The sequence below is a fragment of the Lichenostomus cassidix genome, chromosome 11, assembly GCF_008360975.1.
Source record: "Lichenostomus cassidix isolate B80296 chromosome 11, HeHo_3.0, whole genome shotgun sequence".
NCBI lineage: Eukaryota > Metazoa > Chordata > Aves > Passeriformes > Meliphagidae > Lichenostomus > Lichenostomus cassidix.
In genome coordinates, this window is record NC_139492.1 from 13044434 (window position 1) to 13064546 (window position 20113).

Consider the following 20113-nt stretch of genomic DNA (forward strand, 5'->3'; position numbering starts at 1 on the left):
AAGGCTTTGAGCTGAATTCAGGTAAATCCACAGAGAAATCCTGTGAGGTAAAGGCCAAAATGCAGCTCACAGTGCACCTATTTTTGAGTTGCAGGCAAAAGCTTTAGCAAGGTCAAAAAAAGAAGCACCGTCAGAGGGGATTTGTTCCTAATACACCTCGTACAGCAATTCCAAAGGTTTTACCTTGGTTTTCTTCCAGAAGTGATATTTTAAATTTGTTTTTCTATGGCAGACAGTGAGTATGATGAGACACTCTGCTCACAGCACAGGATTTCATGGCCTACTGAACAGGCAAGGACATAAAAAGATAGCTAAATTTTAGAATGTGCACAAGTTTCTCACAGAACTGGAGACAAAGGCCTTGCAAGTTTAATCTTTTTTATATCACAACATTATTGTGTAGCTTCAGTCAGCTCTCTATTTCTCCATGGCCCAAATCCATCGCAGATGAATAATAACCCCCACTTAATCTCAAAATAAGGTATTTGATTAGTTGCTATCAGCAAAGTGTATTGCAAATATTATACACTACCAAAGTTAAGGGACCTGTTTCCCTTTCCGTAAACTCAGGTGATGTCCCATTGAACAAACATACAAAATTTCAGGGTTGTATTATAGGATGAAATGAGAGGACAAAACTGACCTCTTAGAAAAATGGTATCTAGTTTGGGATGGGTGGCAAGAGCGGAACATGAGACATACACAAGATTATATGAGAAATTCCATCTCCTGTGGATAATTCTTCTAGTCCAGGTATACATCTAATATTTACACACCTGACTATACAAAGATTTGCAGTTGTTAATATGAGATCTTGAGATGAGGTAAGAAAAGCCAAAACCATTTCAACAAAGATTCAAAGTCTATCTGTAATTCATATGTTTGTGGAGCATATTTGTTTTCATAGCAGCATGACTTCAGGGGAGATTTCAAGCTGTCTTTCTTTCCCCAATTTCCAGGGTTTTTTCATTTGGCAGCATCTCATTTGTATTAGTTTATTAGAAAAGTCACATGTTTTTCATCTGGCTACTACTGCAGAAAAACAAGACCCCAGAAAATAATGGCAGAGTGCACACAGGCAAAAGTAGCTTTTTATTTGAGAATATGTGGAGTTTTTAAACGAATAGAAGAAAGCTTTGTGTATAAAACAAACAAACAAAAATCATACCCCCAATCTGTTATTTCTATAGGTATATTAAACAAAAGAAGCTGAGAGAGGAAATAAATACAAGTGGGAGACAAACCTTTGTGCTCCCCATTTTAAAGCAAGCAAATTTCTCTTCCTTGATTCTGACCAGTATGTTTCAACTTTGTTCTTCCCAGGTATTTAAATTACACTCTTGATATTTCACTGGTTTTGATGTATGTAGAGCTGGCAACATGAATTCAGAGGAAAAAATAACCCATCCTTCAACCTCATCATCACTTTTTGTCCCACTTCATCTCCACACCTGCACTGGCTTTTGTTGGAACCTGAAACATGAACTGAGACCTGTGTGGAAGACCACTGCATGTATAAAGCATTTAATGTACAGCCACTAAGCTATACCTTCCCCCAAAATAGATTTCTACATGTTTATAAGGAGTCCACCTCATTTTGGGTGCATATATTCTTATGAATTTACTAAAGAGTTTCTATTCCACTCCTGAAGGACAATGCAATAAATGATCATTTAATCCACACCAAAACCCGCCCCCAATTATTCCCGTCACAAGTAGCTGCTCTCCAGAGGCTAGGCTAGCCCTGCTCGCTCCCCAGAGCGCACAGCGGCCGAGCAGGGAGAGGCGCGGATGGCACGGTTCCCTCCCTGCTGCAGCCATCCAAGGACAGCACAGGATCCCAGGCCAGCAGGAGCAGCAGTGGTCCCTGGCTGGCACTGGGCCCTCTCTGGGCAGGCGCTCGCTGCCAGATGGCTCCGAGGGAGCAGCCAGGGATCCTCTCTGCAGCCAGGCAGGGCCAGCACAGGGAGCTGCCCCGGCAGCACTGCCCACTAGGACCAGCAGATATTTTTGTAAAGTACTGTGATGTAACTAGGAAGCTCGTAGTCTACAGCCAGTAAAAGCAGAACCTAAAGTATCTCTGTTTTTTATATTTTGTTACAAAGGTATGCAATCGTTTAGCTTGGGTAGAATATACATTTCAGACTAAATCAGATCAGGGTATTACTTCAAGGCAAAATGTAAAAATTAGAAGCATAAGGAAACAGAGCAGCTGATGTACATTTTGGCTTAGCAGATGAATCACAAAATGGAAAATAAATTCTGATTATCAGAAATGTTTTCTTTGCCCTGAAGTGAAATGACATTATTATTATTATTTTATTATTATTATTATTATTATTATTATTATTATTATTATTTTCTTACACTTATTCTGTAAATTGTATCGATTTGGAAATTAATAAGTAATTTTGAATTTTAAAATCAAAAGGTTTGAAATGTAGTGCAGGAATATTCCAGTATTTCTGAATTTTGGTTTTTTTCTCATTGCAGCAGTAATGGATTGTCAAGCTCAGCCTGTAGTGAGAAGTAGAGAACTCCATCCCATTGAAATAGCATTCTTTGGAAAATTACTGTTGATAAAATAATTTATTGCACTAATAGATTATTATATACCTCAAAGTCAGTATTTTCAGATTACTGCTGTCAGAAACAGGATGGATGTTAGTGTTTCCAACACAACATAAATTTAAAAGCACCATGGAGACAGTTACCTGAGACGATAGGGCATGACTGCATTCCAGGGGTCAGAATATAAAGTACCTCTCTCTCTCTCTCTCTCCATCAACTGCATTGGCACACCAGGTCTACCAAAACTGAGAGCAAGCATCTAAATCAGTCCCAACTCTCTGGCACTTGAGCACAAAAATGGCACAGAACTGTTACTTGGAGATCTGAACACAGCCCTAACAAACACACAGAGAAACCAAAATAACACATCGGTGGAAACTGTGGCTGATCAAAATCTCTGCAGAGGAAGCCAGCAAGGGAGGAAGAGCAAAGAAAGGGAGCACTGGCAAGAAGCAGTCGCAGGCTGGAGAGGAAATTTCCAAGGCACAGCGTGGAGATGTGTTTGCACAGCTCACAGAGACCTAGCCACTGCTGGGGCCACCTGAGAGTCACCCCCACGTGCACCCTGCAAAATGATATACCTTGGAAGTGATCCGTGGTGTTAGGAAAACTGAGCTTGAAACTGCTGCAGTCTAAATGAAATCTAACCTGGGACAGATGATGGCTACAACTTGAAATGGGGTTAGGGCATTATTTCTGAGCACCTTATGACTAAATTTATGACTGTGTGAGCTTTGAGGGCTTTTAAAAGAGTGGTGATATGCAACTGTACAGACTTCATACTATATCTGTACATCTGGCACATTCGATGGCATTTAAGGCTCATTAAATCCTGAATCTTGTGTCATCTGCTGTCGGCTTAAAATAGTTTTGTGAAAGCCTTTTGTCTATAACTTCCTCTTTAACAGAAGTTTTTTCTGCCAATCTCATAGCTCCCTTTATTTTATCACATCAATTCCACAGCAACACCATAGGCTCAGATTACAGCTCTAATCCTCCACAATTTCACTCCCTTTATGTTTAGTCAGAAGAGAGGAAAAAGAACTGACCAGTTTACAGAAACCCTCTATGAACAAGAAATAATTAAAATAATTTCAGAACATCATTTCTTTAAAAACCTTGTTTTTCAGAACATCTTTTTTCTTTTAAACCTTGTTTTTCCCAATTAAATTAAAAGTAAATTTTTCAAACTAAGGGTTCAAGTCAGTTTTCTAATACATATAAAACTCTAGTTGTAACACTAATGTTTTCTATACAAAGTCTATAAACTGCAGGAAGGATATCAACCTGTTGTGGTGAGCCCAGAGGAAACTACCAAGATGATTAGAGGGATGAGGCATCCCTCCTACAAGGAAACGCTAAAAGAATTAGGATAGTTCAGCGTGGAACAGAGTACCTCTGGGGTGACCTAATTGCAGCTTTCCAGTACCTGAAGGGAGCCAACAGGAAAGATGGAGAGGGACTCTTTACAAGAGCATGTGCTGACAGGACAAGCTGAAATGACTTCCCACTGAAAGAGGGTTTGGATTAGGTGTTAGGTAGAAACTCCTTCCAGTGAGGGTGGTGAGGCCCTGGCACAGGGTGCCCAGAGAAGCTGTGGCTAACCCTGGATCCCTGGCAGTGCTCCAGGCCAGGTTGGATAGGGCTCTGAGCAACCTGGTCTAGCGGAAGGTGTCTCTGCCCATGGCAGGGGGGCTGGAATGAGATTATCTTTGAGGTCCCTTCCAACAAAAACTATACTATAATTCTGTGATTTAGGGTTTTTTTTCTGTGCAGCAGCTCTTTAAGACCACTAAAGAACTGACATAACAGAGTCTGGTATATCTCAAATTGTTGTGACATGAAATGTTTCTTTTTATTAATCAAGAGACTCATCACAATAGCAATATTACATTGCCATAGAAATTTCCATTTAATTTAAAGCATGATCAAAATTCAGACACTTTTAGCGAAATCAAGAAATATCACATCACTGCTGTCTGCTTTCAATAGCTGTTTGAAGCTACTGGGAGGAAAAAAAGAGACTGTCTTATTACAGGTTGGCAGTACAGATTTTATGACAAATTTCTTCCCTGCTGTAAAGACTTTATGACTGAAAAGGTACAATACTTTATAAAACGAAGCATCTTTTTCCATCATAATAACTGTTTTTTCTCAGTGCTCATATGCCTCCAGCTTATTTGGTAATGATATAACACCTGCAATGGATTAAATTTGCACTGTAACTGTAGCAGAGAGCATAAGAAATGTCAGTTCTCATTAGCCTGCATATAAATCTGCCTTTTTTGGTAAGCAGTATAAAGTAAGACCACTGAACCGCTAGAAACTCAAAGCATATGTTGTTCATGCAAAAAGGACACTCAGCAATATGAGTCTTTTCCACTCTGTTCCCTTCCAGGACTGGAAGAATGTTTTTGGAAAGAAAAGGAGATACACAGAAATGCATTACCATCAAGTTGTAGTAGATTTTTATAATTGCTTGCTGACACAGCTGAATAGTCATAAAATATCAGAGAGTAAATGAGTTGATAATGTAAAGCAATAATTAGGATTTTGTGCATGCTTGTACTATTTACATATTTTAATGCTTTGATATTAACATGTCAACTTTAATAGTATGTAAATGAATTCCCGTGTGTGAGATTTATTCTCCTCAGCATTAGACATGTATTTATTGACAGCAACTGTAAATTTCCTTTCTTATTTGTCTTTTTAGAAAGACTTTCCAGGATCTTATACAAAATGTTTCCCCTGCAATGCCCTGTCCAGATTCATTAAAGAAGTTTATAGCTCTAATGGATAGAACAACACCAGTCACCAGCTCCACATATCACAGTGCTGTAAAAACACATACACATAATCTCTTTGTGCCTGAAGTTTTACAACAATGTAAATAAAAAGAGATTATTCAATTCCCTGGTATCTCTGCCTGTTTCTAGGCAGTGCTGATGCTCACTAACACTCTGATGTAACACAGTTAAGCTGAGAAGTGTGAAAACACTCATCAAAACAGCAATGCCTCAAAAGACAATGGCACACCCCAAAGGTAATTTAGAAGATTCAGGAATAAACATAAATATGTCTTTCAATTTTTTTTCCACATTTCATTGTGTTCCTGATCAATCTCCTTTTTCTGTTGAGTACATACCTGGAAAGTGTTCAACCTTCAGATGAGCAACTTGTTTTAATTTTTTAATTAAAAACAAACAGCTGGAAAACAAAGGTATGGTGTGATTAAGAAAAAAGTACAGCCTACCGTCAGTTATTGCTTTACTGTGCACTGCAATTTAGTTCTGGGTGTACTGCAGAACCTGCATAATACAGCCAGAGTTGCCTGGCAACAAACAGGAACTATATCAGAAAGGAGCAAAGGTGTGAATGAATAAACAGAAGTGACAGGGACATGTGAAAATGCTCAGTAAAACCATGTTCAGTGCTAGAATGCCTAACCAGGCTTTCACAACATTTCAAGGGGAGCATTGAATCAAATCCTCCTCACCATTGAAGTAAGATTAATGCATGTAAATTTAAACTGGATGTGAAAAAACAAGCAAAATATAAAATATGGAGAAAAGGCAAACTAATGAATGTATTCTCATCAGTTTGGATACTGAGTACATCTACAGATTAAATCCCCAACACTATCCTGATTAGATGAAGTAGAATTGATCGAAACTCCTGGCTCAATTCTAGGTACTCATCAGGCATCCATTTTTGTGCTAAACTGGAAACCCAAGGATGTACACACTGAATTTGAAAGACCATTGTTCATTATTTGCACTTGTTTTCATTCAGAAACTCCTAGGCTGACACACTGAACTGTTTTACTACTTTTAAATTTATTTATTTGCAAGATACTTTGGTTATAACCAACAGCCACTTCGACATACATGGTCCATGATGCACAACTGCACTTCACACTGAGAATTTAGTACTACTCCGAAGTATTTTAGCCATTTTACTGCACCACAATATTTTATTGTCAAAGCAACCCCATTTTAATATGAATACATAATTAGAAGATAATAGACTGTTAGATATGGGAAAAGCCTGAAGATCCAAACAATGCTGATACCTCTGAAGAGTGTTCTGAAAAGGAACACATTTCACAGTGAAAAATTGCAAAATTATAGTTTGCTGTATTGAACATACATGGCCAAGCCCTTCATCTGGCAAATATCAGAGAAGCTCCCATCATCCAAGAGAGCCAAGCCACTTTATCACAACGAAGGGTCTTACTTTTTTTCACAAAATGATGCTGAAATACCCAGCTAAATCTAAGTCGACCTTTTTCTTCTCTATAGGTAAGACAATGTAATCAAGCAGAGATTGATTAGTCAGAATTACATTGACGTAATGTTGGGGCAGAAAGTTGCATGAGGTCATCTTCCTGAACAGATGGTCTAGAGATATTGGTTTTAACTAGCACATGGTTGAGTAAATAATGTTTAAGTTTTCTTTGAGAGCCTGGGGAGAGAACCAGATAGAGTTGAGTGAAATACCTGTGCCTCCTGCCCACATCATCTGCTACTCCCAGGGTTTTCATTTCCTGCACTGTTTGTGCTTTATCACACAGCTCACTGGTCAGGCAGTCTGTGCCCTTGGTTCAAAAAGCTTTTTTATTGGAACATTGAGAGAAATATGCACTTAGTTCCAATTTGTCATTTCTTTGTATACATATTTTGTTCCTTACAGGCAAAATCAGACAACAGACGTAATTGTGGGGATGAATTGCATTTTTTCAGTCAGTATAATTAATTTCATATGTAGAAATAAATGACCATAACACAATAAAAATCTACATGATCAGTTGCATGAACAATTTGGTTTCTGTTGAGATGTGAACATGTGAACACACAGATTTGCTAATTCTCATGTTTGTCCAACATAAACACATCTAGCCACATTTGTTTACAATTTCAAAGGCACTTGTCCTTTCATTGCATTATTTGTGTACTGTATCTTTGTTTAGAGTAAATCAAGAGCAGTTGATAACAAGGTTCAGAAGATTTCTCCGGGATTTTTTAATTCTTTGAGCAGGAACTTCTCTTTACCCAAACAGCGTCAACACTACTGACTTTTTTCAACAATATCAGAATAGTGTGTGTTCTACCACACATGCTTTTCATGATAGCAATTCTGGGAATGTCATTGTTATAATATTCAAATGGTCATTTGATAATGAAAGATAGTATATTAAAGATAAAAATACAGCACAATATTCAAAACCACAGTAACAACTTACAGACAAGTAAATGAATATGTACAATTAAGATAAGCTTGACTAAAAATTGTTTCTGTTTTCTTGCATTACGTAATATAGTAGTATCTTAAAATGACCTTCAAATACTACTGATTCAAGACTACAAATTATTATTCTGGGTAAACACTAAAATAAAGTACAGAAGTATAATCAAAAATGCTATAGAAAAATTAAAGAAGTAATAAAACATGCTTGTGCAAGCAACAATCTGATATGGTAACAATATTTATAGTAAACTGCCTGCATTATCTGTGTGGAAGGAACACTCAGATGTTCAGAACAGCTAATTACTCAGCTAACTCTTATTAAACATTTTCTGCTCCCTTCACCTTCTCTCTTTAAAACCTGTTGACTGCTGGCAGAGCCTCCACATTTCTACTTTTCTGGTTTTAATTAAAAAGGCTAAGAAGAAAATAATAAACTGAAAAAACAAGCATTCTGTTTTGTTTCATTTAAGTCAAGCTTTGAGCTAAAGAGAGCATTCTCATAATCCAAGAAAAGAAAAACATTTTTTTTTGTTTTTACTGCCTTTATAACTGCTTAAATTACAAATGCATCTATCCCAAAGAATTCAAGCCCCATTCTCCAGCTAGCCTTCTCTAAAGCAGCAAAAGGAGAAAAAAGGGAAGAGAAAGGGATACAGGTAATTTTTTATGTATCAGTTAAAGAGAGAAGATTTAGTTGAAAAAAAAATCCCTTCTAAATTTCATCCCATCTTCCTCACAACAGCTCGAGATACCATGATCTGGGCTAACTGAAGTTCATCACAGAAACTTCCAGCTTCCTCCAGTTTTGTCCAGAGGTTTCAATAAAACAATGAACTTTTTTTCACAATGGTGTCTGTGGAAAACTTGCGATCAAAATCTCGCTTTAATAAACCCACTTATACCACACATAGAACTACGCACTTTGCAATAACCCAGTTTCACTTGGGGCACCAGAAGCTGTAAGGTCATTACTAATATTATTGCAGACAAGTGTTTTTCTCATGTTTTATGACTGTAATGTCATTCCTATTTGACTTCACTGACACTACTCATGGCAGATTTGCTTATGACATAATTATGGAAATACAAAGCTTATTATTGCATAATAGCCTTACAAATCTCATGCATGCATCATTATGCAAATTTGAATAGTGGAGCAAATGTTGTTGATGTCAATATGTCCATACAAGAATAAGCTAAACAAATGAAATATAGTCCAATTAGTAGCTTGGTGGGCAATCTTAAATAAAAATAAATGCTCAAGGGAGGAAAGAATTCTTAAAAGTTATGGCAAAAAACTGACATAACTTCAGGAAAGTAAAGATTTCTATTCAGTTGATCCCAAGACACTATAATTCAAGAAGTGATTGATATACATACCAAATTCTGAGTTCTCTAAAGCTACATGTCAGATAATTTAATTTGACTGAAATTTAGGAACCTGGGCTTAGCTAGTTCTATAGTTACCCCAAAAGTTAACAGAGGGAGGAACAGGGAGAAAGAGAGTAAGAGCAAGATCTCCAGAGTCAAGTATGCCACTGGAGACCTTTATGTTGAAGTGCTGCTAATTACCTTCTGAAAGTACTTCTCTCCAATGACTACAGGCAGAACTTATAACCTGGATAAATAATTAATTTCTAAAATGTGCTACAACCTAAAACCCAGCCTAAATGCTATATACATATAATGGAGCAACCCAGAGGTCCTATCCTAACTCCAATGGCCAGGTATCTCCTGGCTCAGACTGGGAAAATCTGTGCCATATCCTCCATACATATTTATTTGGTAGAGAAATCTCTTATAGATTCTGGTGGACTATATTAACTCAAGTAGCACAGTGCATTGGTAGCTACATTTAAACCTCTCTGGAAGGAAAGTGAATTTTGACACACTGCAGAATTTCCATAACACAGAGGTTTCAATTCTGGTGCTACCACTGACCCGCCCAACTCTTATAGTGACAGAGGTTGCGAATTGTGATCTACTCTCTGTCACAATTTAACTGTAATCTTTCTTTTCAATGTCTGCTGCCCTTCCTCAGCAAACAGAGTAACATTTAAACAAGAGTATGTTATCATCATAATAACGATATTTTTCATAAGTGCAAGTGCTTTCTTTCAGTACCAAGTGAGATGATTCTAGCCTAGCAGCCAGCTGGTGAATCAGCAATTACATCAGTTGGACCATCATGCACTAAAACTCACTCCATTTTCTATTTCTCTTACCATGCAGTTCAAGTGGTATCAATTTAAATTAGAGACTTTCCTGTGTGTCCTAAAGCCTTATTCATTGGAGAAAAACCCCAACTCTCTAAGCACATCTGAAGCCATCTGTAATTTGAAAATAAATTCTACTGAGGACCCAAAATCATTATTTTCCTTTCTCTTGGCTGACTGGTGAAACTGATGCATTAAACTCTTGCCTAGAAACCAGAGTTTGTCTTGCCCAAAATTGCTTTAACACTAAAACGTGCACCAGACTACATTTTCTACAACCAGTGGTGTCTGTTAATTCCAGCAACAAGAGCAATGCCAATGCTGAAAGCCAGCAAGGGCTTAATCAGTATGTTTCCTACATTCCTGCAAAGCAATTTAGATGATTCAGACAACACTAGCATTTCACCATTGCTGAAGCCAGGGATATTGCATTGGCTGCACAAATTTTGCTAGAAATTTTGGCAGAGAGTTTGCTTTAAACATCCTCTAGAAGGTGACAAGGTTATTGGGTGTTATTTCTTGATTTTTTCTATTTATTTCTTGCAATTATAGGAGATTGCTACACAATTTCACAGTACACATCTAGTCCAATTCTTTGTCTGAAATTCTTTCACAGGGGCTTTCATTAGCCAAAACTACTTTTAAAAGACCCAGACATATTTTATTTCTAGGAGAAATTGTTTTCAAATGTCAGGTGAGCTTTTCTCTGTACAGGGTAACTTCATTTTAAATGAAGTTAACTGTAGAAAGTCAGTGATGGCTCCCTCTTTGGCCCTTTCATCTGGTACACAAATATTTAGGTGTGACCTGGAAGGGACATGATGTCCATGTTTTTCTAGCTATGGTTCCTTCTCCTTCTACTGCTATTTGAAATATGGGGATGGGGGAATACACCCAGTAATGAAAAAGAACAAATAGAAGAAATTGCTACCTGATGTCTCCTTTTCCTTACTGGCATTCTATTTTCTCCTTCAAGTAGAGAACTAAATACTACAGTTTTCAAGTAAACCTGTGTACAGTTGTTTACAGCATAAAGGTGTAATATGCAGTGTCAGCTCTGCAGCTCAGCACTGACCTTTTTCCACTGCAGCCAGGACATGAAGGTGAAGACTATATTAAATATTTTTCCTATTAATAAGCATTAAAGATTGTCAGGTCTTTTTCTAGAAGGGATAAGAACAGAAGGATGCCTTTCTTGTGTTCTTTAGTTTAGGCTTCACTTGAGAGATTATCTAGACTGACATAACACTGCTTGGCAAAAAAGAAGACTGCACTTGAAAATGTACCTGAAATCACTTTATCTTTGGTAGGAATGGTTGATATGATGCAAATTTTTTTTGGTGTTAAGGGAGGTTTCCAGTGTATCCAAATAATATTGTGGCCTCAATCTTTTCCCTTTACAACTGTTCACCATCCAGACCTCTTCCTCACAAGTGGAATATATAATGAAACATGATATAATTAAGAGAGAGCAGAAAGCTTCCACCGTCAGAGGAAGAAAGAAACCAGTCAGAATGCATTTCATTCTTACTGCTGTGACTGTGATGAGACAGAACTAAACATCACTACCCCACAGAACTGCAACTCCCAGACCATTGGCAAAATCCTAATCCCTGGATGGCTGTTGTGAACATCTGAAACACACAAAATACTGAGATTTCCGGGCCAAATTCTTCTGCATTCTTTGAAAATCAACACATTTTGAAGTGACCTAGAAGTATTGAGCACTTCCATGACTCAAAGATTACATAGTAAGACAACTGAAGAAATAATGTGAAGATGTATTTAAAATTTTAGCTGTTTTCATTTACATAACCCATCCAAGATATGAAATTAAATTGAAAATATAAAGCAAAAGTGAGTTTAATGTTTACCATGTCCTATAAAAGCTGCTTAGACTCTGTGTCTGTTTTTCATCCAAAAAGAAAGTATGAAAATATGGCAACTGGATCTTAGGGAAGATAATATATCCTTGCATTTTTCCTTTTAATAGAATGTAAATTTTTGTGTTAAATGTAACTAGTAGTTAAATATCAACTCTTCATGGGATTCTGTAACCGTGTAAATATTCAGGTAATAGTTTCTTAGCAGCAGGCTAATTAATATTTGAGTAAGTTCCATTTTTAAAACAACTACTGAGGTAAATATCGTGAATTCTCTTCCATAAACTAGTAACTTCTCTCAAGCTCCTGCTGCCATCAGTGTTTATTGAGTATTCCTGGTGCTTTACAGCAAGGTTTCCAAGAGCACTGGTTGGTAGTTACTCTGGCAAAAAGTTCTCCTTGCCTGAAGATTTACAAACGTCCCTTCCTCAAGGATGAAAATGACTCAAAGACTCAGTGCTGGTCTGTCCTGGGCCTGACTTCTCAGGAGAAGACACATTAAAAATATTTCACTGCTGTTGCAAATAGTTAGTAACTCATTAACAACCCATCTGGAGGTGGTTATTATTATTATTTACTTCCTTATTGTGAAAGTAAAAATTACATTATCTATTCATGCAATGGCATCTTTGTTTTCCAATTCAGCATTTTTCCACATGCATCCTGGTGTGACTATTCTCTTTGCTAGTGTTCATCTTGTCTGTTTGTCATGTAAGTCTTAACTAATCTTGGTTAGGCATTTAAATGAGGAGAGAGTATTTGTTTTTAATATAAGTTAAATAAATTCAATAAGTGGTGGCTTTTTCTTTCACTGCAAGCAGCAATAAACCTCAATTATGATATACTTGAGTTGAAAAATCTCTGTCTTCATGTCAGTGGAGAAAATCCATAGCTTTCAATAGAGCTAGGACATCACTCAGGGGGCTGTATCACATATCACAAGTAATTCTATGAATTTCTATAGTTATTTTTATTTGACTCACTTCCATATGATTTAACTCACTAGTCTGACATGTAATAAAATGCAGTGGGGAGCTATATTTCTTTATCTTTCATAGCCAAATATGATATTTTGGAAGTAATATACCATGCCCTTAAAAGCTCTATTCTTCTTAATTCTAGGTACATAAGTCAGGTATGTCTTAAAACTTGCACTACTAAAACTATTTTACAAAAAATCAATTATTACGAAAACTTAACATTTGTCCATGCAGAAATCAACTAACTGAACACTTTTTCAATATATGTTTAAATGTTGAAATTATTTTAAAATGTTTCTTTAATAAGTTTGTTTTCTTAATTATTCATTGTGGATGGCTACTTTCTATTTTCAATTAAGAACATTACTATATGTGCTTTTTATCTTGCACAGCATTTAGGATAAAAGATGGGAAAGAATGATCCTTCACAAATTAATAAAATCGATTTTATTTTGCCTTTGTTCCGGTAGATTAAAAAATATTTGTGCATATTATCACAAGCAATTGAAATCATGAGACAAAGTCAAGGAGGGAATATCTATAGCTATAATAAGTAGGGAGACTTCTCTCTGACCTGTGCAAAATCCTGACATTCTCAGTAAGACTACCATCAGACTATAAAGTGAATAATCTTTTTGTGAGAGAAAGGAAAATAAAGCCTTATCTGGAATAATATCTATAATGCTGATCATGACCTTTGTTTAAAAAGTTGAACTCCAGATGGAAAAGTGTCAGAAAGGGCATTAGACTGAGGGGGTGAATGGAGAGCTTGAAAGAGGTAATAAAAGAACTCATCTCACTCACTCCAGCAAAATGAAGGCTGAGGGGAATTTGATAGCTCTCTCTACATATGAGGGGAGAAAAACATCACTGAGAGAAGACCACTCTAAGTTAACGAGCAATGGTGCTAAAAGACCAAATGCAAGCAAAGAGATCATTAATAAATTCAAGCCAAAAATTAGAAAAGGGCTTTTCAATAATCAAAGTAGTGAGGAAGCCACTTCCAATGATGGCTTATTCATGTTTGCTGCCCTATTCATCACACAGCCAGGAATTAGTCTGTTAGCTGGGTAAGGCCCTACACAAATAACAGAAGCTATAGCAAAGGGCTCCCCTTCAAGAAAACCCTATATAAACCAACTCCTTCTACTCCTTCTTCCAAATTAAGTTGCAAAACTTTCAGGCAATGCTAGCATTTCACTAGATCAAACTTTTCTCTCCTAACCCACCTTAGAGCTCCTATTCCTCCTTGGCATCCATCCTGGGGAGCAGGTACTTCCACCCACTGACAGCAGCTCTACTGCCGTGTGCAGCAAGTATCATAATCCCACCTGACTCCCTCCAGAAGCACTCAGATGTCTTTTCAACAGACATCCCAGCATGCTCAATTCAGTAATGCTGGAGAAAGACAGCAAATCTATCTCTTCATAAAGTCAAGAGAGAGCAGAGCTCATTTGCACAGGCTCCACATTAACACAGCACCTTGTCAGCTGGGAGCCACAGCCTGACAGACCCATCTTCACTCAAAAACATTTGCCATCATATCCCGGCTGGAGGAACTTTCCGGTTTGATTACAACTTCAAATCTGAAAAGTTCTATCAAAAAGAAGCTGACAAAGCAGGGAATTCTTTTTGGATTTGGCAAGGTTTGAGCAGCGTAAACAGCAAGTCTCTCGCAGCCTTTCATTTATCCGAGCACACATCTATACACTTTTTTCTCTGTAAAATTCGATTATAACTTTCCTTGGCTTTTGTTGATGGCCATTACTGTTGGTGGTTTATGATGAAAATCTGCAGGTATAGAAGACCATAAACACATCAAAAAGATTAGGGCAAAACTTTGGGTGTATGCAATCAGGAGTCAGAGGACACCATTAAGAGAAGATACAGATACTGTGTTTACTAGCAAAAATCCAGTAACATTGATATCTATTAGTCTGTCAGAAAGTCTCTCAAAAGATGCTATGGAAATTCCACCACTGCAAATTTGAAAGTGAACTTTGCTTGATGCAGTGAAGACTGTTTTGGAAGGACATTGGCAAACTCACTACACTACATCTTTGCTCATAAACAGTATAAGGTTAGCTGTCCTCCTGCAATAATACACTGAATTAGAACCAAAAGCACCATTCCACACAAGGATGAACACAGAATCTTTTGAAAAGAGACGCCTATGTAGGAGAATGATGTCTCCAACTCTCTTATGTTATCAGTGTTTGCAAGGCCTTTCCTAAGATATGTGGGACCTTATTTATATAGGCAAATTGAATACATTTCCAATACTTCAGATGAGTGTCCTAACTACCCCTCTGCTCTCTCTCCTAATCCTTTAGCAAACAGTGAAAATGAAGTGTTGAAATTTATTTCAGTGAAATACTGATTGACTTGTATCTCAATGTTTTTCCTTTCTAACATCAGTTTGCACTTTCCAGCTGTACAGACATTTCCTTTACAGTGTTATATCAGGATGGTCTAGATTATTAAACACTGGCTACCTTCATCCCTCATCTCCTGCTACTAAAAAAAGACTTGCATCTTAAATGTTAATTATGCATTTGCAGGCAGTCAAAGTGACTCAGGGGACTGAAATCTGACTCTAGCTTTTCATCAGCAGGTCATCAGTTCAAACCTGACTCAGATCAGCAGTGGCTGGAAGCTTCTACAATTCAACAGCTGTTTAGATGACCTATATAAAAGAATATAATATTATATTATATTCAACTTTGAGCAGAAAAGTATTCACATCTTAAAAGTCAGGTTCAGAACTGACATTAATTGGGATCCATGCTATTAGACTCTGAGTGGACAGCAGGTCTGGAAACTGATCTGTCCTCTCTCTGCAATCTTCTCTGCACTAGGGAGGGAAAACTTGATGATGAAACAGAAAGTGACTTTTATTCCTTGGGTTTTGTTGTTGTTGTTTTTAGGGGGTTGTTTTGTTTTCCTTTAAATTTTCATGGCTTCTCCTATTCTTTCTCCTCGTTCAACAGAGCAAGAGAGTCTTCAGTCAATTGTTCATGAACATATTTAGTTTCAAAATTGGGAGTCAGCATTGTAATAGGCCCCAGATAATTGTTCTGTGCTTGATAAGTGCCTTTTTGTGTGAGGAGCATAGGCACCAAGACATCATCCCTACGAGACTTCTTCAGAAAAAATGCAAAACCAGAGATACATCAGACTCAATACATTGAAATAGGTGATATCAACACTTCAATTTTCCCTATTCACAGGCTTTCTGGAAATTAAATTATAAATCCATACATTCATTTTTACTGCCCCAGTATAACCTACAGAGAGCTGGCAGAATGCAAAAGTATTAGAAACCTTTTCTTGGGCTTATGTCAAAATTTTGACACTTCTGTGGATATAAAAAAATTACAATCCAGACATTTATTTACTAGTCCTAATAAAAGTAAGCAGCATTCTTTTGTATTTGAAATTGTGCCCTTGAGCAATGTGAAGAGCCAAAATACAAGTCTTATGGATTTCCTCTACTCCCTGGGTGTAGGGAATCTTTCCATTGGTGTACAAATGGACAAGCTCACACCCCCACGAACTGCAGAGGCAGCCAAGGAGGGGAGATCACTTGTAAGGCAGAAAAGCATTTTGTTCTGCTTTATCAATTCTCAGCTTGAGGCTCCTCTAACTTGTGCCGAGAGCAGAACAACCACAGATTCAGCATAAAGTCAATAATCTCTTCAAGAGAAGTTCTCATCCCTGGTTTGTGTAGGTCTTGTAGCAAGAACTTAACTCAGAAACTCGGGATCTACATTTATGACTGCCTCTGCGAATCACTGTTATAGGTACAGTTTACAGTAGTCAGTCCAGGTTTTGTAAGACAGCAGTCACAAGCCTATGCACTATTTCTGGGAAGAAGGAAACAGCCCATCTGATGTGCGTATGCATCCCTGGGGTTAATATAAATACAAGACTTCTGTGCAAAATCCCATACTCAGAACTATAGGCCTCATGTACATACAAAATATTCATTATCTGCAGCCTCTTCTTCTGTAACTTGGCATATTGGACTGACAAGTTTTGTGAAATAATTCTTATAGTATTTAGACAAAACCAGTCAAAAAAAAATTTTTTCCTTTGGAGCTATTGTCAGGTTTTATGTTTTCAAAATGTCATAGGTGGGTTGCCTGATATAAGAATTAACTGTCAGTAAAATTACTTTTAATACTATGTTGAATGAGATGCATTCTTAATTCTTCTGCTGCAAATTATTAATATTTAAATAGCTAATGAAAACCAGTTTTGCAGAAAACATACTGAAGATAGTATTGTGCACATCAGTCCTTAATCTGAAGTGGACAAAACATTTAATGACCCACAAAATTTGTAATGAAAAGAATTTTCTAGTAATTACTGATTGAATGCAATCCACCACATTTTCTCATGCTTTTACCTTTTGTAGGGACAAGCTGAATGCTGGAAAACATCCCTCATGAGTTCCTGTAGCTCTGATGTGAAACCACAGTAGCTTCCTATGAATAATTTTGCACTGTCACACAGTCTTTGAGCACAAGAACTACCTTGGTTTCTGTAAACCAGTGCATTTGTGAGTACTGGAACCTGGTGCCCAACTATAATTTTTGAAGACCAGGTTTTTCAGAACCTGGTAGGAAACTGTAGGAAATTAGGTCTTCATTGGGGAGGCAATTACCTTGTAAAAAGTGGAAGCAAAATACAGTAAACCAAACTGCTTCACCCTTTGTCATCAGAAGTGAATCGCTAAAGATAGTGACAGTTAATCATTAGAGTTTTTGTTCTGTTTAATTTTCTTTTCTGAGAGGCTGCCACTGTGAGGTTACATCTATTTAAAAACACACAGATCTTGCCCACATATACCTCCAAGCCAGAGACAAAGCTGGGGGAAATTAATGATAAACAGTCTTTAACTTACAGGGGGGAAAATAAAAAGCAAGCCCATCCATACCAAATAAAAATTCCCATTCTCTTGCTGTTTGGGCACCTCACTACTTTGGCTTGTCTCAAGTTACAAAAGCCTCTGACCAGGGAAAATTGGAAAATTGAGTAGCTCTAGTAGATGTGCAGCCAAGCGTAATTGGCAGAATGGGGCACAAAAACTCACTCAACTATACAGTGGGCAGGATGCCAATGCAAGAGCACCTTCTCCTAAACACCAGGAAATCCTCCTTGAGAAGCTGTTCAGTCACACACACGCTTCACAAAATATGGATTCTATGCCCAGGTATGGCATACGTGTCTCCAGAGCAGGCCCAGGCAGTCAGAACTCTGCTGGCATAAAATGATAAGGTCCTGATCCTTTGGCACATTGCAGATTCAGAGCAAGAAGGGTTACTTATTCTGTTAGAAGTTGAAAGGGTTTTCCTTAGTTAAATTCACAGTTTTAGTGTAGACATTGACACATCACGCAAAATATGATGGTTACAGATTATACAAATGTTTACTAAATATGTAATTAACTTCAGGGTTGGAAGTTTTGTTGTTGTTATTCTTCAATCTAGCAAACATCAGCTGGCAAACAAATTGTATGCCTTAGAGCTTCTTCAGAGAAAAGCTGTTCAAGGTTTGATATTTTTAAACTCTGCCAGGCTCTCAGCTATTAGCAACAAAAATAACAGGAGTCAAAACGTATCTTTCTTTCTGTTATTGTCATAAGTTAAAATGAAAGTATTCATGTTGGTTAGTCAAAGGATTCACAGCCTAGCAATTAACAAAAACTGTCTCATATTATGAGATATGGAACATAAATAGAATCTAGCTCTTTCATGAAAACTAAATTTAATATAGAAACACTCAATGTGAAAGCTTGCCTTAACACTTGTTCTAAGAGCCCCTGTATGAGATAGAAAAAGAAGCAGCACTACAGAGGAAAATAGAGCTTTCCATGCTATTTTAAACAGAATAGGACCTGATTCTTCAGTGTGCTTTTAAAATCAGTAGTACCAACACCATTTGCCCTTGACACAGGATCAGGCCCTTCATCTGAACTTCTGCATACTTTGGTTTCATAAACATCTCTTAGTTTTATTCATTTTTTCCACTTGCTTTCCACCCCGGATCCAAGCAATCTTGCATCTCAAATCAATAATCTTGCTTCTAACTTAAACCCCTTTTGATACTTCTTCAAAACTGTTTGTTCTTCACAAATCTGTAATGCCTTTGTGACACAGACCCTAGTAATTTTATGACAAATTGTCAGAGATAAACTATATTCCCAATGTTTGATCCTTTCCAGCTTTGATCTCCCCAGTAGCTGCTTTTATGCTGCCATTGTACCTGTACGAAAGAATTAACAACAAAAATACTTAATACTATCTCATTGTTAGCAAAATTTAACATTGTAAAAACATAAGTGAACAGTAATGGATATTGAACAGCAGAAGCTATGATGCTAACACTGCAGTGAAACCTCTACAATCTTTTACCAATACAATTTATCTAGACAGAAAAGAAAGAATCACACTCGGCTGCATCAGAATCAAGTGCACCAAGATTGGTCAAATCTCAGATGTAACTGGGTTTTTATCTGTGCTCCTTCTGCTTTAATTTCCCTGCAACCTCTTTCATGTAGAAACTGGATAATACTACACCCACAGCACATTTCATTGACCCTCAGAATCATCCCCTTGATTTGCATATGTTTGCACTTATTTAAATTTTAGTAGGATGTGTAAATTAGTGATGGGAAGAAAAGGAGATTGAGCTAGTGCACAGGGAAAGATCAGAGGCAAGAGACACAAACTGAAACATAAGCAATTCCCCTTAAAAAAAAACCTTGGTTTATAATTATGAATATAAAAAAAATTTAAATTAATTGTCTGGATTAGTTGTGGATTCTCCCTTTTTGGATCAATTCAAGACTCAACTGGATACATCCCTAAAAACCTACTTTGAGCAGAGTGGGTTGAACCTCCCAAGGTCCCTCTCAACCTTGACTACTGTACAATTTTACTGGTGTGTTTCTGTATTTCTAGGAATAAGTTGATTGTACACCAATTGCTGTGATTATAGGAACTTGACATAGATGTAACTAATATAAAAACAGCCTTGCTGAACACAAAAAGAGTATTAGGAGAACTTACTTGGCTTTATGAAATGTGCTAGTGGAACCTAATATTTAAGCGCCACTTGGGAAAATTGCTCTAGCTCACAAAATATAGCTCTATTCTACAAAAGAAGTGCAAGAGAAACATATATTCTATATTCAGATATCAGACTA